A 23,942-nucleotide genomic window follows, 5' to 3' on the forward strand; every position below is an offset into this window, starting at 1 on the left:
AATACTTGGGTGTTGATGTTTTTCCTTGTTTAAATAAGATTATTAAGCATAACTACTCTATTGCTCTGAACAACATATTGAAAGATATGGAAAAATGGATGAGTCTTCCTATGTCTATTCAAGCCCGTGTCTCTGTGGTTAAAATGAACATCTTACCCAGGATTAATTTTGTGAGCTCTATGCTACCTCTTTCTCCTCCTTCTGACTACTGGCATAAATTAGAGGCAGCAGTATCGAAATTCATTTGGAAAGGCAAGCGGCCACGACTTAAAAAGTCTACTCTACAGAGGAGAAAGGAGAATGGTGGTCTTTCAGTTCCCAACTTTAAACTTTATTTTTGGTCTTTTGTCTTAAGGCCTCTTCTTACATGGTTTGACCCGGATTCCTCAGTGTGCTGGCGTGCTTTAGAAAGTGCTCTGACAGAACCATGGTCACTTCATGACGTTCTTTTTGCCAATATCTCTAACAAACAGTGCCAGCTGCGCTTTGGCCCCATTGTCTCTCATCTTATCAAAACCTGGAGATTGGTTGAAACATATTGCCATGTACCATGCAATTGGCATACACTTTCTCCACTATTCAACAATAAAGCACTCGTGATTGGTGGGAGGCCTATAACAGCTCCGCATTGGGAACAGAGGGGGGTTCATTATCTAAAAGACATTTTTAACGAGACTGGCTTGTTATCTTTTACTGACTTACAAAATGCATTCAGTCTACCACGTTCCTCATTTTTCTTTTACCTTCAATTAAGATCAGCACTCAAGGCATATGGTGTCCCCTGGCAGAGAGCTTTGCCCATCCATCCTATCCGGAAATTATTTACAATGCAGGCAAAAACCAGCGGTATGGTATCTAAGCTCTATCAGTTTTGGTGACACCTGGCCGCCTCAGCCTTCCTATTGAGAGGGTCTGGGAACGTGATTGCCCAGACTTGGTCACTGGTTTTGACTGGCATGATGTATGGTCTAATATCTCAGAAGTATCACGCAATCCAGACCATCAGCAGATTCACTACAATTTCATTCATAGGACGTATCTCACCCCTGTGAAAATGCATCACATGAAAATAATTACCAGTCCTTTATGCACTTTCTGCCCACTAAACACTCAAGGAACATATCTTCACATGTTCTGGGATTGCTCCTGTTTGTCAGTTTTGGAACAATATTGCATCCAAGTTATCTGTCTTGATTAATGTTACTGTGCCTGTCACTCTCAGTGTTTTGATTCTAAATGTTTTTGATTCAGACTTTCAGCTCTCTAAAATCCAAATGCGTGTTGCATTTGCTGGACTTACAGCTGCTAAGAGAATGATTGCAACCCGTTGGAAACCACCTCATGACTTGTCTGTTCGAACATGGATGCTTTCCTTTTTGGATGTCGTATATATGGAGATCTCTACAGCTCGCATAAATGGAGCATCAGAAAAGACTTTGGACACTTGGGTCAACATTGCTGACTCTTTGAAAAATATGCTGTAGATGTGTGCTATCGCCCCTTACTTCTAATTGAACATGTGTCTGGTCCCTATCAATGTTATTTGTCTGTCTGTCTCTTGTGTTGTGTGATATTTATGTCCCCCCCCCCTCTTTCCTCTCTGCTTTATGGTTCTGAGAGACTCCTTTGGTCTCAGCATATTGTTTGTAATTTGAAAGGGCACCATGTGTTGGTGTTCCGCTATCCTGTGTGATTATGCTAAATAAAAACATTTGATCGCAAAAAAAAAACAATTTATTCATGATTTCTGTATGCAAATATAAAATACAATGCAGTTCTTCATTTCATTGTTTATTTTTTTAATACTGGATTCTTTAGATCTTTAGGTTTTAGGTTTGTACTAAAGCTATCCCCCAGGATGGTAAGCTACAGGCTGTGTGTAATACTGAAGGTGTTTCCTCTCTCCAGTATATCCCCTCTTAGATTAGAAATGTAATTTGGGGAGATGAATGCATTCTATTCCAGTTTCCTGTGATCAGGAGGACTGCTGTTCAGAAAACAGCATTGCTTCCCGATTATTGAATTTTTATGGCCAGGTAATTAATTGCAGATTCCCTGTTTTGTTCTATTTCTTCCTCTCTGACATTTTAATTTCGACAAAAAGCTACGGTCTCCACACGGCCCTTCTCTGGAGATCCTAATGGCCTATAAAACATGATGACTTATAGATATGGCAGGGAGTTCACTTTGCCAATGATTGTTTGAAACCTTGCTGATCACACAGAATTTAGTCCCCCTCATGCTTCCTCCCTCCCGCCATCTCATCCCTGCCTTTCCTTCCCAACCTCCTGAATTCATTTCTTGTCAATTAAACTGCATCTACAGTGTCCCATCTGAAGAATAGGAATCTATCAATGTGTCATTGACCGAGAATTCATTATTGGATGCGGCCTGGTAACTTTTCAAAAGCAGCGTTCAGCCCATTATTCCTCAAAGACGATTGTCATTACTTGACCAGGCAGGCGAGTGTCCTTGGCTTGCATGCAAGCACTGCATTTAAGGGCAAGAGGGAATCAATTGTAGTGGAGGATGACAGACGCCATATCTCAAGGTAGACAGGTTTGAATGCTTATATCAAATCAGAATCCTTTGCTGGCACAGGGAACATTAGTTACCCTGGTGTCAGGAGCACATGTAGGCCACAGTAGCTATCCAGGAAGAAAGAGGGGGAAGGCGGTTTATTATTTTATGCAGGTCTGCTAAAATGTCTCGAGATATTGATGAGCTACTATAAAACATCATTCTCCTCTTTGCATAATACATGCATATTCAATGCCTTAGCTTTTGCAATTTTCATTTTATTCTTAAATAACAAAGATGTGTCTTCATTTGTATTTATTTCACATGTAGTGGCTAGAATTGAGTTGCAAATTAAAGCATCTTTAATGATAAATTGGTAAAATGCTGCATGTGATAATGCCAATTCAGCAAGATTATGCTAAGACTAAGGATCATAACATTGGCACTGAACAGACGGTATTAGCATTTAACAATAGACTCCCTATTATAGTAAGATACAAAAGAAAGGTTGATATGAATAGGTCTAGTTCTTGGCCAAAACAATAACCTTGCTTGTGTCCCCCGCTACTCTAACATATGTCCACACAATATCTTTCCACGTGTGTTTATTTATCATCCCTCCTTAGCTTATTTCTTCTTTTCTGCTGTCCCCTTGTCATGGTGCTTTTTTTCTGCTGTGTAAGCAGAAGTCCGCTCCGCATATCACTCCTGAAGCATACCCCCTCCTAACCTTCAAGAGTTCTCCCTGCACACTCTCCACGGCTTTGTAATGGCTGATGCAGTTACCATATTTCAGCCCTAATTGGGCCGAAGCTACAGAGCCAATTTGGGAGGGTAGTTCGGCAGAGAGTTCCTCTGCGACATTGTTAGGCGTTGAGTCCTCTGTGTTGCCAGGTGTGGATTGTAATTGCCACTGAATGAAAAGAGCACCTCAGAAGTGGAGGGCCGTTGTGGTTTCATTGCGGTATGTGGGTGCTTTTTCCATAACAGTGTTTTCCTCTTTTTTTGCTCAATACGTCAATACAGACAAGATGAGATTAGGTGACTCGTCTTGTTTATATCTTTTAGTTTTCTTTTTAGAGCCATACTGTTACCTTGGGAGAACAGCATTTGTTCTATGCAACCAAGTTGTGCACTCATCAAAATTACATTCTACACACAAAGCACCAGTTGTATTATGTATTCTGCCTTCATCCTATTTTCTTCTGCGTGGTAAATGTGCAATCACGTCAAAGAGGCATTGCTCAGAGAAGAAGATGCGTCTCACTGTCTGACCTTAGCTGCCGCTCCTCAGAGCCAGGATCTATGGCAGCCATTTTCTCTCTAGCCAGTCATGAAGAAGCAAGAGATGTAAATGTCAGTCTGTATCTCCTTAACACTCAATAAAGGGCTGGGATTGGGCCCTCTACTCCGCCAGTCGATTGGCCATCTAATGAGGAGAGGCCTTACCATAACTCTACAAGATTCACGACTGTGTGTGTTTCGCCAGAGGCCCGAGCACAGTAATAATTCCAAGTGGATAAATGTTTTCCCGATAACAAGCTGTAATAACCTGTCGGGTTGAAGTTGATGTAGAAAAGAAGAATCACACAATTAGTGATCAGTGGAGATATATCTTTGTAGCAAGAGATAGAAGGCTTAGTCCTGTTCTCGGTCTGGAAAATATCACGGCTACCTCGCTCAGCTGTGCTCTTTCATCAGTTTTTCCTGCGTGTCATCAGTCACAAGCTTTACCTTTTGTAGCAGACCCCTGGGTTTTTTTACCTCTAAATGTCCCCTCACACTAGCATTTAGCTTGGTAATGTAATTGAAGTCACTCTGAGGGAAGATGATATGGATGATGCTCATGCAATGAGGCAATGCTCCCTAATCTCGGTTTATCTAGAGGCTACTTCCCATCTTGAAAAAAACAGAGGTAACACGGAAATCCATTTAGAATTGTTGAAAGAAGATAATAAAGAAGGTTTTAAATTAAAGACATCAGTCACTTCAAATCATGTTAATGGCTCAATCTACAACCACTTTTAACTGCATTGATCATTTAAAAGCAAAATTGTCTTTTATAGCAGACTATTTGAAATTTTGATTTCGCTTGTTAATTGGCACTTTCTCTGCAATAATTTTCAAATATAGGGCTTATTTAAATATCCTAAAAAGACAGCGATTACCTTATATCAGACCATTACGCCTTTCCACACCTTATAATGTTACAAGGCACTCTAAAGCTGATTAATCACAACCAATTTCGTCATAAAGAGGTAGGACTACTGTAGCTATTGTAATTAACCTTTAAGTGTGATGGACTTTACCGTATATTGCCCATTTCTATTACTGACCCACATATATCACACATATTCATACGCAGCCAGTCCGTGCATTCAAGGCCTCCCAGGAGCCTCAGTATACACTATGTGTGCGATGACATCATATCCCCATGGGAGTGTGAATTATCTTGTTTTTGCTAAATCTTTCGTATGTATTTTCTCTGCTGTTCCTGCACAAATGTATCATTTAAACCATTAGCAGCACCTAGCTCTTTCATTAGAATGAACTATATCATCCCCTCCCCAGAGAACCCTGCAGGCCACCGGACTGTGAGAATACATTTCACTGAGGAGGAATATTGAAGGCGGGAACATGCCTAGGTAAAGTATTACTTAATTTATACAGCTAATGTATAACATTGATTCTCTGTAGGGAAAATAAAGGACAACATATTTTCAGAGCCCACATCATTAAAGTTTAATAATTTAGAGCCAGTTAGCGCGATAATAAATATACTGAGGGAACTTAAGTGAGGGTTTTGGTGATGAATGCAATTAGAAAACGTTGCACTTATATAAAAGAGTAATATGAATGGAGTGTAGGAATTAATTGGAGTTGGAGAAATGGTGCGGCCTGCGGTGTTTCACGGGGAGGGATAAAAAACAGCCTATTTATCCAAGAGCCCTATCCAGAATACTAACTATTCTCTGCACGCTGAGTTTCCTTATCGATATCTACACAACTAATAAATGGCTCCTGCTGCTTCTCGTTTCCAAATACAGGTTTGCACTCTGAAATTAAAAGATTGTGATAATGTGTATTGGGGATCCTTGTGAAGTGTTTTATTATATTGCTGACGCAATGCTCTGTGCACTAACCATCACAGTTCTAGTACATCATTAGTTTGGGAAAAATTGGATATGCCGTCATTGCTGCATGTGATTCATCCGCTTCATACCGTTTGTTTCAGCAGGACTAGTGATGGCTCCTCAAAAAATTCATTATACTGCAGTTTCAACTATTTTTAGCAGCAATGCAGAAACAATGTAAATCAATGATGAACGACTAAATTAAAGCAGGGTTTAACTTGTGTCATCTACTTCTACTTCCCACAACTATTTAGTTTTCATTTGAAAAACAATTCTCCTTCTGACTGTAAATTACCCAGCCAATCATTTCATTCGCCGGTGTCACCGGAGTCCTCCACTAGCTTGACAGCTGTAAGTACTAACATTAGACCTACATTTGATTTCATTATAATGGTTTATTTCATAATTATAACTTAGTAGGAGTGGCTTTGAAAGGGGGCCTGAAGGGAGGGGCTGTCGGTAACTTTCTTGCTAGCTTTAGCAATTTCTGGAGCTAGTGCTACAAGCTACTTTCATTGTAAAAATGTTGGCAATACTGGGAAATGAACTGCTGTCTCGTACTATAAAACAAAAAGTTTGTAAAGTGTTATTCTAACAAAAGTACTCCATGCGAACATTCCCATTGCTATTACCACAATGAGGTCCAACATGTAACGTTTGATGTCATATATTATGACACATTTCGTCGGTAGGCTACTACACTATTTGTTTGGTGTAGTGTTGGAATACCAATGTTAACTTTAAAGAAAGTGTTGCAGATGATTACTTAGTTCAGAGTTGTAATCTTCTGTCTAGTTTAGTTTACTCACTGACTAGTTCAAACAAAACAAGCCCTTCCAAGGACTGAAGTATGAGGAGTACTATGCATTTTGTAACATTGATCATGTTCTAGCCAAAAGACCTCTTCTGAAGAAAATGGTGGAGGTTTTTGAATAGTTTTCCCAGAGCTAGATTTTACACCCCAACAAAAGATTAATAGTACGCCGCCCTTGAAAAATGAAATCCAAAGGCATCAAAAAGCTCTATGGATTAGAGCCGGAGATTCTGATATCAAGCCCAGTTTACTCTTTATGATGTCATTTTCTTTTTGTGGAGGAAGTAGTGGGTAAAAACGCACAAGGCAGATATGTGATCCAGGTTTGGGGGTAATCTCCCATATAGCACAGTGCATAAATCTGCCCCATTGATCTCTGGAGTCATGCTTTATTGACAAGAGCCAGTCTCTCCTTTTGAAATGTGATAACTGCGCAAGGCAGTCCCACTAAACATTTATGGATGTCATTTCTGCCTTGGTTTGGGCCCCTGCTCTATAATAGCTTTTAGCGTCATGTAACACTCCTACGTGTGAGTGAATGCACAAATGTGTCTGAGACCCTGTTGAGTAAGTTTACGCGAGCCGTTAATCATTGTCCGGGCCAGCTGGCTGCAGCCACTGGGCAGGTGGGCCTGTCAGGTTGGCAGCCTCAATCATGCAGCACTGAAACCGGAGCCCTCAGGGACGACCATGCCCCTGGTGTCTTTCATGTCTCACGTCAACTGCTGCTTACCAAGTGCTATTTTGACTGATACTTGAGTAGACAAAGTCCAGTAGCCTATGTTGAACTTCCCTAAAAGCAGTAATTACATCCCAATAAAACAGACACATAACATTAAAAAGGAAGACTCTGCCTCTGGTTTCGTGACGGTGAAACTTTAGTTATTTTCATTCACTAGCCCGTGGATTTAGATATCTTACCTATATACTTTGAATATGGTCTTGACAGTGTGCATTCCCGGTATTTGTCAACTTGGCTCTTGCTCTTGTGTTTCTGTCTATGACTACAGGCCATGAAAACATTATACAACGTCATAGAGATTTTGAAAACACAAACTCGAAGTACAGTCTCCTATGACTTCAGTGTGAACAAAACAAGTAAAAAAAGAAATGAGAACATATGAAACTCCTGTAGCTGTTGTAGCTATACATACAAGTAAAGAAGTTGTCGCAAACACAAGCCAATAATTTGGGAATGCAAGTGTCTGAATTGCAAAAGTAGGAGCGCACCGTACAGTGTTCATTTACCGTGACTCAACAATGACGGTGTGTCTAGTTGCTATACCACCCAACTGTTGTGCAGTTTATTGATGACTTTAAACCATCAACCCAGCAATATTCCTCATCTGAAGGTCTTGTTACCAAACCACCCTGACATCTAACTAGCTCGTTGATGGACAGAGAGTCAGAGGTGTTTAGCATTTTCCACTGTAAGCTAACACTGACCAGAGGGTAAGCACTATGCAGCCTGTTCTTCCATCCATCGTGCTGACGTGGCTTTGACAGGCAAGAATCTGTTCACCCAGGAGCTGACAAGTCTCCTGTGAACCAAACAGGAATGTGGGACCCCAGAGTAGCAATGTGGCCCACATTGAGGACATTCTGTGGGCTGTTTGGAGCATTCAGGATCGGGTTCAGTGACTAAAGATTCTGTCTTTTATCGTATGTCCCAAGCAAGGAGTTAATAAAGATCAGTCAAACTGATGATGTTTAGTTGCTGGTGTTAGCTGTGTGAATTAGCTATTGCTTGTGTGGATGCTGATTTACATGTTCCCAAAAGCTTCAAAATATGTGCTACTTAAAGGTCACCGTACAATAATTGTCTTTGTCTGGTAGCTCATTAGTAGCACTTCTGCCTATTAAGTAGAGAAGAGTATCTGGGTTGAGGAACTTCCGTCATTAGAAGCTCTGTGAAATCAAGCCAGTGAGAAGGAGCAACTGCCAAAGACCAGGGGCCAAATGCATTTAATTTGTATTCGCACAGAAACAGAAATATGCATGAGCATTATTTTCGGCAGATTTATAAAGCCACGCAAACACCTGGTTCTGTTTTATGAAACGTAATCATTGTGTTACTGCACCATGTATGTCTATTATATAATAATAATAACATTACCAAAGAGAGAAAACAGACAGAAAACAACCATGTCTATGCACGCCTGTAGCTATTTACAGCCCCGATGCCACTAATTAACTGAATAAACCTGTAAACTCTCATTGTGGTGTTCATACACATGGTTGTTTTCTGTCTGTTTTCTCTCTTTGGTCATGTTATTATTATTTTTTAAAGCTCACTAATTAGCGCTTTATATCTTGTTTGTTCAATCAAGTGTATAAACAAGTCTGGGTTTTATGTGGGGGTTACTGACACTATTGGCCAGGACAGTGACTTTCTGGAGCCTTATCTTTGTGAGGTTGCAAGGCAACCAGCAGAAACATCCCTACTTTTTAATTTTTCTGAGCTTCCTCACGGCGGATAATGGAATCAATCACATTATGCAGAACGGACATATTCAAAAAGTACACTATTGCGTGGCCGAGTGTCATGAACCACAACAGCAAACTGTATTGCTCTTTTCAACGTTGACAAAGGCAGTGTAGACCAGATCAACACTTTCCAATCTAACCTTTCACAATAAAAGCCCTAGCAATATGAATTGCCTAACTGTTTACGAGAGGAAAATTCACACAGAACATTTCACTAAAATTTAAATAAACTACACACCTAACAGTGGCTTAGGATGTACAACAGTTTACCTCCCATAGAATGCCAGATGCTGGTTGTTGGTCCTGTTATTCAAACTTTTTAGTGAAATACTGTTGCAACTGTGGCACATTTTTATTTCTGCTGGTTTGAATAGTTTTGATGCAAGTATTTGGTGTTGTTTATTTGTCATGCCGCCAGTGTGCAAAGGCCTTAAGTGTGCAACTGTAAAACAACGGGAAACTGAAAACTCCATGTGTTGTATTGTGAGCAACGACAAGATGAGTGATTCCAGTCAGCAGTGAATTAGCAGCTCCAGTGCGCTGGTTGGTAAAGTTTATAAACGGCTTGAAAACAAACCAGATTGGCCTTTCTTGAGTTTCACACGGCCATCAAACTGTCAGGTCCAGAAACAGGCCTCTACCCTTTAATGTCTCCTCATCCCTTGCTGTGCCAGTAATTTCTCTAAAGCGCAAAGACCTCTTTACCGCAATCATTTTACTTTACACTGACAGCTATCGCAGCACTCCTCTTTCTCTCAATTTACATGCATGTTACAGCTGCTCCTGTAAATCTTTCAGAGACATTATAATTAAACAGCCAGGGATGACACTTACATTAAGTGTATTTTGGTTGGAAATATTCTAACTGAATCAAGGGTATGGACATAGTAGTGCACAGAGCTCGTTCCTTCACCCTAATAACAGCACAAATTATCTGCAACGCAAATCAACCTGGTCTTGATATTATCTCCTGAGCCCAGTTTCCCTGCGAATGTTGAAATGTGTGATCTTGTGTAATGAGAGTTGAGGGTGCCACAAGAAATCAGAGCCATAAAGCCGGGCCCTGAGGATTAGATTGACAGCATACACACAAGCACATTGCACACATATTCACAGCTCTCTTTCCAGTTTCCTGATTAGAGCTGCATTTCTGTTGGCGAGATTTATAAAAACAAAAAAAAACAACGGGTGACAACACGTCCTACTTGGCCTTTAAGACCTACATAAGTGGTGCCGTGCAGAGGCCAGCTGGGTATTAATAGTTGGCATGGGAGAACGTAAATTATTGCTCTCATATCAAAAATGTCATTCCATCCTTGTCAAGCTTGTCCTCTTGAACTGATCAGTAAATCAAACCATGTGTTCTACCCCAGGAAGTATTCCAATTCTACTGGATCAGCAATAGCCAAATCAACGAATCTTTCACACCTCATGCCAATCAATTTGAGGAGGAGAGTAATTGTTACTCTAAAGGTGCCTGTGTCCTCCACATCGTCCTCCATTCGGTAACTGCCGTCCACTTTCCCAACTGTTTAATGAAAGCAATTTGCATCTCTAAGGCATTCAGTAGCTACTTTCTGTTGCCCAGCCTGTTAGAACTAATGTTATAAAAAGACAAACCGAGGCCTATTTTGAGCTGGGAGGACCTAGGGGTCAGTTGACGATGAGGGCAAAGTGAGAAGGAAGGGACTGGCATTGTGTGAACACGAGATCACCATGTATTTAAAATGGCCTCAGCTGCAGTGAACACAGTCAGAGCTTCAGAGATTACTGTGGAATGAAGCTCAGAGTTAAAGGTAGATTTCAGCTTCAATCAGCGAGTTTGTTGTTTTTTATGAAGCCAAACTTATAAAAATGACTAATTACTAATATATTACTAATTATATAGGTTATGAAGAAGCTTTGGATACAGTTATGCCGTGAGACATGAAGCACATTGTGATAGTGCTGGTGCCAGGAGAGATATACTTTATATCACATTGATCTATTTTGCATTTCCTTCAAACATTTTGAGATGCATATGATTTAAAACTGTTGGTATATTTTTGTACTAATTTATAGATATTTTTAAATCGTCAGTTCAACCAAATGACCCAAACCAGGGGTGCTCTCACTTTTTCAGCATGCGAGCTACTTATTATGTGACCAAGGTGATCGACGGGGGGGGGCAATTTTTGAGAAAGCGACAGGGGGGCGGGCCAATTCTTGTTTATGACATGCGATCTACCATAGCCTACTACACCGCGATCGACTGGCAGGTCGCCGCGATCGACTGGCAGATCGCCGTGATCGACCGGTCGATCACGATCGACGTATTGAGCACCCCTGACCCAAACTATAATGTCCTCACTTACCACTAGTTGGACCATACTATATAGTTTCTCCAAGCCTGACCCAAGTCTTAATCACGGCAGCAGTTGTGGGCCTGATCCTGATTAAAAAAACTTGAATGTTCACTGTAAAAAGAAAAAAAAAGGAAAAAGAAGAAGGTAAATCTAAAAGCTAAAGTCAATTTAAATTCTTTTAGTGCCGTGATATTCCTGGCAGGTCAAGTCGGGCCCAGTCGGGCTAGGGCAGAGAATCAATGCTCCAGTACAGTAGATGCAGTATTAGGTGACAGTAACTGTAAAACCCTGTTATATAGATTCAATGTGGACACTGAAAAAGAAAAAACAGACAAAGCAAACCCTTTATAAAATAAATGAGTCCTTTGTAATGTTTACTCTCAAGGGAGAGGAAATTAAGAGAGGTTGCATTATTATCATTGTCTAAAACTGGAACTGTCTTGAATTCAACCCTGTATCACAAAAATTACGTTCCCCCAGACCTAAAATGCAATTTGCAGTTACGTTTGACTGAAACGTATTTCTCTCCAAATTACGTTTGACTGAAACGTATTTCTCTCCAGATTACGTTTGTATTTGACGTATTATAATAACAAATACGTCTCTGATCAACGTATCTTTGCCGTTTGTTATCTCTCTTTTCTACAATGCTGTTATGAATTGTAAAAAGCGTCCTCTAGTCTTATTTATTATTATGTTATATATGTTGTTTCGCCTGCGTATTCTGACAGCAATAAGCGTTGTCGGATCATATGAATTGGCGTGAAGACTTGCTGCTGGTGACTCTCCTTTATTTTCTTTTTAGGTGACAATACATTAATTAAAACTCGTAAACTATCACCACCTCATCACCACCTTAACAGAGTCAGTCCCATACGGGTCAAATCAACTATTAAACTTGTTATAAAATGCGCATCTGTCCGTAATCTATACCATAAAGTTCGCATTTTAACCTAAAAAAGTGCGCTTCCTTGTTACCTTTCAAAATAAAAGTCCGATTTGTCTGTTAAGCGGAAGTAGTATAAAACGTCTATATTTATTCAAACAATACAATATAAAAGGCATACATCAAAATCAATAAGGAAAATGCTGAACAGTCAAACAACTCAAAACAATAAACCCTTCATGGGGTTATTTACAGGCGTGTTTACTTCTCATCAAACAAAAAGAGCAGGTATCTGGAAAAATCTGGGAAATAATTTGGGAATTGTTAATAAAACATGATTTACCCTTCAACTTCCACTGATATGCATGCAAACTAATACATCGCTTCACACACACACACACACACACACTGACAGAAACACATAGACACTCACATACGTACACACACACACACACACAGGCAGAGACACACACATACTCACACACACAGACACACACACACACACTCTTACACACACACACACAGACAGACACACACTCACACACACACACACAGAATGACAGACACACACAGACACACACACAGAATGACAGACACACACAGACACACACTCTCACACACAGACACACACTCAGACACTCACATACATACAAACACAGGCAGAATCACACACACACCCACACACACCCACACACACACAAATACACATGCACACACACGCATACTCTGCAGACTGACCCTTGACCTCCCAATTGTCTCTCAGATATAACCCTTCTGCTATATATTAAATATATTATATCTTACCTAAATGTAAGACTTTGAGGTCGTGGGGGGAATCCCCTCCAAAAGATTCACAAGAGAAAATTGTCACCGTGCCAATAACCCTTGTACGATCCTTAAAACCAGTCTTTTAGTTAATTTTGCACACTTTCAATCAACTTAAAGATCTGGATTCTTTTCAGATTCAAAGAAGGGCATCTGAATATGAATACCCTACAGTTTTGGACCGATAGCTCTGAGCTAAGGGCCCCAAAAACAGCAGCAAGTCTTCACGCAGGACAGGGCCTACAGTGATGGTGGGGAAAAAAATTCGAAACACCCCACAGAGTTAATTAATTGTCTGAAATCCAAACTTGAAGAGGGTGTGTGGTTTAATAAATCTAAGACCCTGTTGGCTGATTTTTGGATTTTTTTTTTTTTTTTAAACATGTCAGAGCTTAGCTTTTTTTGCAGTGTAGCCTCCCAAATGGGTCCCAACCATGTAGGCTGGCCATATAGCATAGCATCCCCTGCTTGGGAAGGTTTAAAAAAAAAAAAAAAAAAAATGCCTTCCTTCAAGGTTAACACTCAACAAAAATGTTTGTACTAATATATGAAATTTCATTTGTATTCCCCCCATTTTGTAGTGGCAACAAAAAAAAAAAAAGAGCAGCTCTGACATTGTTTACCTAATTTTGACCTGTTTTGTTTTTTTGGGCCCTTAGCCTGAGAGCAAAACTCAGCAGCAAGTCTTCACGCCAATTCATATGATCCGACAACGCTTATTGCTGTCAGAATACGCAGGCGAAACAACATATATAACATAATAATAAATAAGACTAGAGGACGCTTTTTACAATTCATAACAGCATTGTAGAAAAGAGAGATAACAAACGGCAAAGATACGTTGATCAGAGACGTATTTGTTATTATAATACGTCAAATACAAACGTAATCTGGAGAGAAATACGTTTCAGTCAAACGTAATTTGGAGAGAAATACGTTTCAGTCAAACGTAACTGCAAATTGCATTTTAGGTCTGGGGGAACGTAATTTTTGTGATACAGGGTTGCTTGAATTAGGCATGCAACACATTTCTTTTAAAAAATACATGGAAAACAGCCTTTGATATCCCCATTATGATCTTGTTGCAGGTTATTATATGCACTCTAACTAAAATAATTACTCTGTCAACTACAATGCGATCAAGAAGGTTAACATCTGGATCCCACAGGAGTTTATGTTCCCTCCGACTGCTTTAAAGAAGCCAAATATGATCCGGTTCATGGGAAACGAGGGGCCGTTTTTAAAGTGTTAGCGCTGATGACACCCACTGGAATTGTTTACCTAAATATGATTTAGGGATGAATGAAGTCAAACATGTCGCCGTCCTCCGCTCCGTGTGTAAATCCACTCGGCGTCACTGCTGAAGCGATCACGAGGACGGGAACGGATTCCCTCGCTGGCCTGTGAACATCTGCTGGGCCATTTAGCCAGTTAATAGATCAGCCTGGAAAGAGAAAGAGAGAGCAGAGTAGGTGCAGGTGTTCCTGGCCAGAGCCAGAAGACATCAAACCAAAAGCCAAGGCCAAATCCACAAGAGCACACGCTGAATGACTCACAGCATCTCACAGATAATAAAACAAGTATAAAGTTTGCGTACGGTGCAGGTGGGGGTATTTTGCACTGTACTCAAGAGACCAGGAGGTAATTCGTTGCATATGCAAGGAAGTAAATGAAAGAATTTGTAGAATATCTCTGGAATACCAAATGGGGACAGGAAAGAAAAGGAAATAAAAAATTATTCGAAGCAGATGGACCGTTCTTTGAGTTTTGGGAAATGTATTCGTTAAAGGAAATGTGTCTGTTTATTTCGTGCTGCCATGAAATGAATGACCTGCTGAGTTGTGCTTGTGTTAGTTTATGTCTGCCTTGCCATTATTCAGAATTTAGAAAGCATTTGTTATCGATTCATAATTTAGTGTGATTTATTGGTGCTTGTCAGATTTCATTCTAAACTCCACCTGTTTTATTTCAACGGCAGGCCCAGAGTTTATGAAAACTATAAACAAACTTGGGAAATATGCGGATACTGTTCCATTTGTACCTTATGTATAACAGGCTTGGCTTTATTCAAATTAATGTGTTCCTGTTATTTCTTTATTGCCAGAAACAATGAGATGACATGTTCCAGAATCCAATGGCATTCAATGAACACTTTGTAAATGTTGATAGAAAATGTCAAAATCCCTCCAACTCCAGACACTGTTTAAAGTTCAGTGTGGTCAGGTAGGAACATTATATTAACAATTGATCAGGAACAGCAGTTATGCATTATGAGCCTATTCCAAGAGGATTTGTTAGGTAGCTGTTGTGTTCCTTCAGCAAAGCATCATTAAATCCATTGGCTCAAGACGCCTGGGAACATAAAGGCTTGCACTGATATTAACTCAACATATGGTTACAATTTGGAAGAAATATCTCAAGATTGAAAGTCTCACAGTAAAAAAGGGTGAGCTCAATCTGTTACAATGGTACACACTCTGTTTTAAAATGTAGCCCTACTTTAAATTAACCTGTAATTTCCCCAACATTGGCTGCCGGAGAGAGAGGGATTTTATTCATATTCTCTGTCACCTCAATTCTGATTTGTTCTTCATAAAGATTATCGAGAACAAACAATGTCATTGATGCAAAGTAGACAATATCATCAAATTGCAGAGCCAGTAAATGTGGAGTTAGAATCCAGCCGGCACCAGTTATTGGCAAAAAAAGCCAGCAGTTTAAACTTGTTTCTCTTGCTGTGCTTTTGTCTCTAAATGGCTACTGTTGTTCTGTTGGTCTGTCCGTTTTCTACATGTTTTACTCTGAACCTGAACAACGATTGGTTAACTGGGTCACGGTGGTTGCTTTTATACTTTTCTGATGACCGGACCACTAAAAAAGCTTATATCAATTAACAGCATTTAATGCTGTAATAGACAGAATGTATTGCATACATTGAGCTGCAAGCAGATATTTGCAATTTAAAGATAGTGTAGAGTAATGTCGACCTTCTGTGTGTGTTGTAATCCAAGCTTCTCTGTACTTTGTTTATATAGTGCTTCTGCTTTGTTCTATCGTGCACATGAGCATGTGTTGTGCCGAACACGACACACACTTTAACATGTTGATAGTTGATAGTTTGTGAATTTTAAAATGTTGTGTTATGCTATTCTTTACTGTGATCTTATACAACAATAACAATGATAACAACAATAATAATAGTTTCCGGGAAGCTACTACTAGTAATTGAGTGTGATGGTATTTCTTATGCATATGCATGCAAATCCATCTTTAACCCTCCTGTTACCTTTCGGGTCAATTTGACCCCATTCAATGTTTAATGTCGGTGTTCTTTGGGGTCAATTTGACCCCAGGCTGTTTTTCACTGTGTCAAACATATAAGAAATATCAACTTTTTTATTTATTTAAAGGGCTATTTAGGTAGTCAACAAACAAACATAAAGTACCTCACACTTAAACTTGGGAAGCAATATTAATTCTAATAATTTTCTGGAGGTTTTAATTACTGGGGTCAAATTGACCCCGAGGGTAAAATATGTTAGTAAATGTAAAGGTAACAGGAGGGTTAAATAATGTTTTTATCACTATCATGCTGCATTATAATTTGCTCTTGTTCTACACATCATCGGACTTGGTTTGTCCTTCTTATGCAATATAACACGAACTGCCGCCTTGTGTATGTGCTGTACGGCCTCCGAAAGGTATCCGTAGCTGTATCGGTCATGCGGACAAATGATGTTCGCGATTCCTTAAACACTTTCATGAAAGTGCCTCTAAAGTTTTTGGACCCTTATGTTAGTGTGAGCTCCAGAGAAATGTAAAAGTATTGGGGTTGGCTTTAGCTCAGTGGGGTAAGAGGGCCGTCCTGCAACCGCAGTGTTGTGGGTTCGATCCCCGCTCTCCCCATTAGTTGCAAGTCGAAGTGTCCTTGAGCAAGGCACTGAACCCCCAGTTGCTTCCCGGGCGCTTCACCGCAGCCCACTGCTCCTTAATAACTAAGGATGGGTTAAATGCAGAGAACTAACTTCCCCCTTGGGGATTAATAAAAGTGTATATTCTTAATTCTTATTGACGATTTTAAAAGTTTGTTATTTGTGAAACTTTTACTTGGCCTGGACTGTACATTTTAAATCTCAATGGGACCATTCTTGTAAAATGAATGTTAGATTAAAAAATGAAGATACCAAGAATTCGGGGAAAGTGGTGAGCCAACAACATACTATTCACCTTTGGTAGCACCAGATGTACAATTGGAAGTGTGAGACTCCCAACGACTTTTCATTTCTTCACAGAAGAACATGCAGGCTCATAAAATAAACAAGAGACAGAGAGAGATGTCTCAGTCTGAATCATTCGCCTCCTCTTCACATGTGCCCGTCAGAGCTGCAGGCCAAGAAGGGAGACATGTTGTGAGAATTGTGAGAACAACAACAATTCTCACCTTGAGATAAACAAGAGGCCTGCTCCCTTCCTGCTGTGCTCACCAATGAGGAATTCAACCAACACTGGAGTTCATCCATTGTCAGTATAAATACAACACTAGATCTAAGTAATGGGATTTGATGTCTGCGGGCGTAGATGAGGAGAGAAAGTTGGAGTCAATAGAAGAAATAATACTTGAGGCAAAATCAAAGAGAGAAAGAAATCATAAACTTGTTTGCATAGTTGAAAAAAATACTCTGTTCTCTTGCAACACAACCAAATCATGCAGGCATTATGTTATTTGGTGAAGCCCTACATGTCACGCAGCTTAAAATAGTTATTCACTTCGTTTAACTCCCTCAATCAAAAGCAAATTAATCTTGGTACACGTAAGAGCAGGTACAGCCCGCGGTGCGACTTGTGCAGACACACCCTTACATCACTTGACTGTGCCGGTTTCATCTGGATCTAAACCGAGCTGTACCTTTCAAGTCTCAGATCCGCTCAGCTGAGGGAAACAAACAAAACCCCTCCTGACAGCTCAAAAGCATTTGTGTGTCTGTCTGAGGTTAGTGATGCTCCACGAGTTGACACGTAGTACAGGAACACAATTGCTTCATTAGTAAAAGGTGAAATAGTTTCAAAAAGACCTTGTGCGCTGAGCTGAGAGGGAATTAATATGCTCTGGATTGCTGCTTCAAGTGAAGTAAATGAAGTTGGTGATAGAGCTGCCTCTCTGTATTTTATAGTTCGTTGGCATTGCTGATGAAGAGGGCAGCGACTGTTATGTGTGGATTGACCCCCATTAGGATGGAAAATTATGAAAATGTGTTTAAAGCACTGGAAAGTGTCAAGTCAAGAAGTATAAATCAGACCACACAAACTGACCGTGGAAAAATTGTAATTATGTTATATTTACAACCTGTAACTAATACGCAAAAAGTGAATTATACTAATACAATTAAGTTATAACTTTATTATTTTCATCACAATAGCGAGCTAATTACCATCTTTTCTACAGATAGTATTTGTGTGTATTCTATTATTGCCTCTTTATTTAAGATGCTTCACGACGGTTGACAAAAGTGGGTGCATGCACACATTTGACGTCATGGAAAATACAAGTTCAGTACTAAAGAGTTGGATTACATTGTTGACGGTGTTCTTTAGTCCTTTTTGATTTAAACACTGAGACGTGATGAATCCTCTCAACCCACAACGTGTTCTGGTTTCACTGTAATCAGATACAGGAGTTGCTCTTCTTCTGTGGCATGTCCCACAGAGCAGCTGCTCAAGGCGTGTTTATGGCCTCCAGTGGTCAATGCATTTGTCATTTTGAACGGGCCTCTGGGATCTGTGTTTTTTAAACGCTCTTTTCATTGCCATCAGTAACCACCAGTGGGGGTATTGGACTTACGTTGGACTCAAATTAATACCAATTTTGCTCAATATCTGTCAACGTGTTTGCTATCATATTTGTCACAAACCTAACCCTAACCCTAACCCTCAAAAGGTTATTAATTATTGCAATACGCCCTCCCATTTGTTGACAATTTCATAGATCACTTGACAATGAGTTGTCATTCATTATTTAAAAACGTGCAACTTGAGCTAATGCAGAAGTCCTAATTGGAGGATACCAAGCATCGAGTGAAGAGCTTAACGTTGCAATTAGTGACAGAATGTGAAAACCCTGATGCACAAACCATCACTACCCAACCCTCCCGCTATCCCATCATGAATGAGAGGCTTGCTTGAATAGAATCAGCATGTCAGCGGAGAGTAGGGCTTTGCCACTGCAAGGGATGCCAACATACTTAACCCCACCATTTTAGACATTAGCTTCCACCACTGGAACTCCTGAGAGGGCGACTTCTGGAAACACTTTTCATATCCACTCAACTCATAGCCTTATCCCGCTCGATATCCCCCAGAATGTTTGGCAGAGAGGAAGATCTTGTGATTATTCTAGCTTTTGTTTTCATCCACACCGTGCCTGGATGGGTTTGGATTTCTAAGAAGTTCAAGATGTGGCAGACAGACAGGTCGGGGGGGGGGGGGAGAAAAAAGCAGAGTAGAGAACAAGAGTGTTTGAACTGAGAGTGTAATGTAGTCAGGGTGGAATCTGTCACTCAGCTTATTGCATGTTGATGACTCAGGGTAGTTTCAGCTGTAAGCAGCTCCTGATTTATGGACAGTCAGTGAACTCCTGCGGGCAGCCAGGCAGCGAAGAGAGGGAGATCACAGCCCCAGAACCGCAACAGGGCCTCAGAGAGAGAGAGAGAGGGAAAGAGGGAGAGGGAGAGAGAGAGAGAGAGAGAGAGAGAATCTTTACCCATCATGCCAGACTGCTTTGCACGGCAATTAGCTGTGTCCTCATTTAGTTTGCCCTGTCCCAGAGGGTAATGAAAGTCATACATCATCTTCAGGGCCTGCTAATTATCCAGCTCAGTTGCAGGTAAGCTTTGTAACCATGAGAAGGCCCTGTCGCACAGATATTTATTGCTCTTCCAATAAGCGGGTAAAAAAATACTCTCTTGAAAGGTTGCCTGCACCAGGCACCTCACATCCTTGACATACCTGTTCGCAAATGTGCTAGTCAAAGGGGAAATGTCTTCATTCCACATAAATCATCTCTTTTGGTATGGCAACAAAGTTTTTGGCCAAGGAAGTGCGCAAGTGCCTGAAACTGGAGAACATAAACATGTTGGGGGTCAGCTTGTCTGTGTTGATTTACATGCAGATGGCTAATAGAGGAAACACAAGTGAAATATGGTGCTCAATAATGGTATGGCTGGGGGATTTGGCTGTGCCTGCTGTTTCAGTTCCTATTATTGACAGACTTGCATGTTTGGGTTGTGTTTCTCAGCTCTGAAGTGCATTACAATTTCCTTGTCACATTTAATAGACTTATTTGGGTAACAAAACCAAAGCATTTACACATAATCTCGCTGTGATTCGAATGAAGATGAAATACTTTCAAATATATTTAATTTAGTTTGAAGGAATGATATATACAAATAAATTGTGCACAATTATGTTCATTGGAGTTATTTTCTCAAAGTGTGTTTAAAAGCAATAGATGTATTCTCACTGTATGATTAGCTCCAACATGGCTGAAAAGATCACCCAAAGCTTTAACATATAATTAGTGACTCTATACTTAATAATGCTGAATTTACAACGCATATCCACAGATATACTTGCTTAACCCTCCTGATACCTTTACATTTACTAATATATTTTACCCTCGGGGTCAATTTGACCCCAGCAATTAAAACCTCCAGAAAATTATTAGAATTAATATTGTTTCCCAAGTTTAAGTGTGAGGTACTTTATGTTTGTTTGTTGACTACCTAAATAGCCCTTTAAATATATAAAAAAGTTGATATTTCTTATATGTTTGACACAGTGAAAAACAGCCTGGGATCAAATTGACCCCAAGGAACACCGACATTAAACATTGAATGGGGTCAAATTGACCCGAAGGTAACAGGAGGGTTAATCTGTATTTTATAGTCTCAAAATGTTGAAATATTGTTTAAGAAAGACAGGCAGGAGACTGTGAATACGAGGCAAAGGAAAAGTGCCTGAAGGCCCAGTGGTCAAGGCCATCTTGTTTGTGATGAGTCTAAGATGGCAATATGTATCCAATGGGACGCCTGACATGTTTGGATGTTTGGGCCCACATCCGCTGTCACCTACATATGAAGATGGAGAATCTGTCTCGCTGGACTGATTGTGGCCTTCATTCCTTTCTACCATCCTGCTGTCATCTTCACCTCGCCATCCTATCCGCCTCGAGCCTGGCAGCTAGTGCAGTCTGGGTATTGGAGTCAGGAGAGCACCGGGTGAGAGCTGGAGGCAGAGAGGAGACTAATTGTCAAGGTTATGCCTCGGAAGATGATTGATGCCGGGCTGAGCTTTACTGTCAGCCTGTCAGGAGGCAGGAATGTTTAATGTTCTCATTATTGGTTACGCTGTTGTGTATATTTCTCTGTCAGCGCCGCCGAGCCATCTGAACTGCCAAAGCACTTCAAAGGCCTGCAGGTCATTTATCTTCCCCTGACGCTCCCAATGCTCAGCCTCAGCTGAGTGCCAGTGATTTGTTATGACTTGAGAGCTGGCTGACAGACAGGTCCTCTGTAAGGAGGGGGAAAAAAGGATTCCTTTTTGTCACACTGTGAAAACATCAATGTTCCCGTAATGGGCTACAACTGTCAGTGGAGGCCAGCACCTGACAGTTGTGTGGCCTCACTAATTTGCAGTGCCGGTGACTTGCACTCTTCTCGGTTTAGAATTGGTTGTGGTGTCACATACAAACAGGCCGCCATCTGTTGTTCGCCGCCATACGGAGGGCAGAGGAGAAGAGGAAAGGCTATGCTAATTGAAGACACGTCGCCATTTCATATTAATCATCCAGTATCTTGTCTTTTGAAGTCAGGGCAGAGCGCCGGAGAGAAAAAATAACTCTGTCTCACACGAAGACAGGGAGGAAGATATGGCTTTGGAACGCTGTCCGGAAACACGGGTGGAAATAGAGTGAAGGGGAGCAGAGGATAAGAGATACAGGAAGGAGGTGGGGAGGAGGGAGGTCTCACAGAGGAGACGAGCGCAGGCTAGAGGGGAAGAAAAGGAAGAGGTGAGGAAAGGGGAGGGGCATGGGTGCAGCAAGAGAGAAAGAGAGGGAGGAGAAGAAAATCAGATCTTTGTTTCCTTTCCCAGGCCATGACATGATTAATCGTTTTCTTCTGATCTAATTTTGGAACATGAAAAACAGGACATTTGTCTTGAAGAGAAATGATGTGCCGCACAGTGCAGATGGAAATTTCAAGCCCTGAAAAAGATTAAAGTGAAATTCCACTCCTTAGACCTAATCATGAGTTGTAGATTATCCTGTCGTCTTAACCAGATGGTGGGTTTGATTCCCCGGACCCTTCCTCATATTAATGAATGCTAGACTGTTATATTTGACTTTGGTAAGTGAAATGTCTATCAGGCCTAATGGACTGCCAGCCAAACTAACACACGCTGCACCGCTCCCTGCTCTTCCTGCATTTTTCATTCGTCCGACTGGTGCTCCATGTAGAACCCGGTGCTTCCCCTTCCATTTCTCAGTGTTGTCGCCCGCCCTGCCTGCTAAATATTTTCACATAAAGAGTGGAGAACAAGAACAAACTTGTGTCTACAGCTAATTTCCTCCCATAGGTTAGGGCCATAACTCTGGACTTACAAGTGTCACCTGGGGCAAGCAGGGACGGGAACTCGATACTAATATGATTACGCATCCAGTCAATACGACTGCATACACGGCAGTATGTTAACCAACCTAATTATGAGAGGGGTGATAAAAGGAGAGGAGTGGGTGGCCGGGCGTTTCATCTCAGCACACATACGGTTGCCCTGTGGCACTGTCCTTTCCCTACCAGAGACCCCCCACACACACACATATACACACCAAACACACACGTGTGCACATACACACAAACAATCCTGTATTTAATTTCAAGTCAAGCTCATTTTTCACTTGCCTCAGACAAATTGGGTAGCACGATTAGTTGCAGCAAACTATCCAAACTATCCACTGCTCCTGTCTCTAATGTAATAGTGTCAATGGAGAAATGGATCCATCTGTTGCATAACATCTTGTTATGACATTATATTCCCATCGGAGGAGGACGATGATGACAGTGCACAGTATTTATGAAGTGACACTGATACTAATTTCAGTATCTGTGGAACTCTCAGCTCAACTGCAAAATAACTGCATTGCCACTTTCATTTCACTGCACACCCTGTGTGTGTATGTGACAAATAAAACATCTTGAATCTTGAATCTTGAAATAACTGACATCAGCTTTATTTAATGCTGCTATCCATTATTCTTTTGCTCCATCTGTTTACTCTAGGGGAATAGTCCCACCTCATGAAAACACTGAGACAAGACTTTGGACGCTTGTGTGGGTCGTTTTGGCTGCTGAAGGACTTGGAGGCCTTTTCCTATTTTTCATGCCTAAGCTAACTCTGCTTACATTTTGTCTCGTAAGGCAAATCCAGTGTAATGCTGTCCACTTTCTGGCCCAGCTTTAGCTCTCCTGTCTCTTTCTGGACAGCCAGAACTGTAAAATCTGGTAGTTGACGAACTCTCGTGGCAGGCTGCCACTCTCCTTCCTGCTTCGCTATTATAGAAAATGCAAATGTTTTGAGGAAAATGTATGAACAGGGAAAAGACCAAGGGGAGAAAAGAGAAGGAGCCAGCACAGAACTTTATTCATGAATCCGCCAGGCACAGACTCAAAACAACAGCCCCCTGAAACTTGGACGCCATCTCAAACCACGAACACGAACGTGGGGGGGGGGGGGGGGGGGAGCACAATGCCAATATGTCACACGCTAAATAGTTTTAAATTAGAGCCTGTATACGCCTGTTGGAGACTACATTCATCATACTCAACGCTGGTCTGTTTCTTGCAACCCTGGCAGTAAGAGCTTCCACATGCCAGTGTCGG

This window comes from Pseudoliparis swirei, chromosome 17 (genome assembly GCF_029220125.1).
Source record: "Pseudoliparis swirei isolate HS2019 ecotype Mariana Trench chromosome 17, NWPU_hadal_v1, whole genome shotgun sequence".
Taxonomy (NCBI): domain Eukaryota; kingdom Metazoa; phylum Chordata; class Actinopteri; order Perciformes; family Liparidae; genus Pseudoliparis; species Pseudoliparis swirei.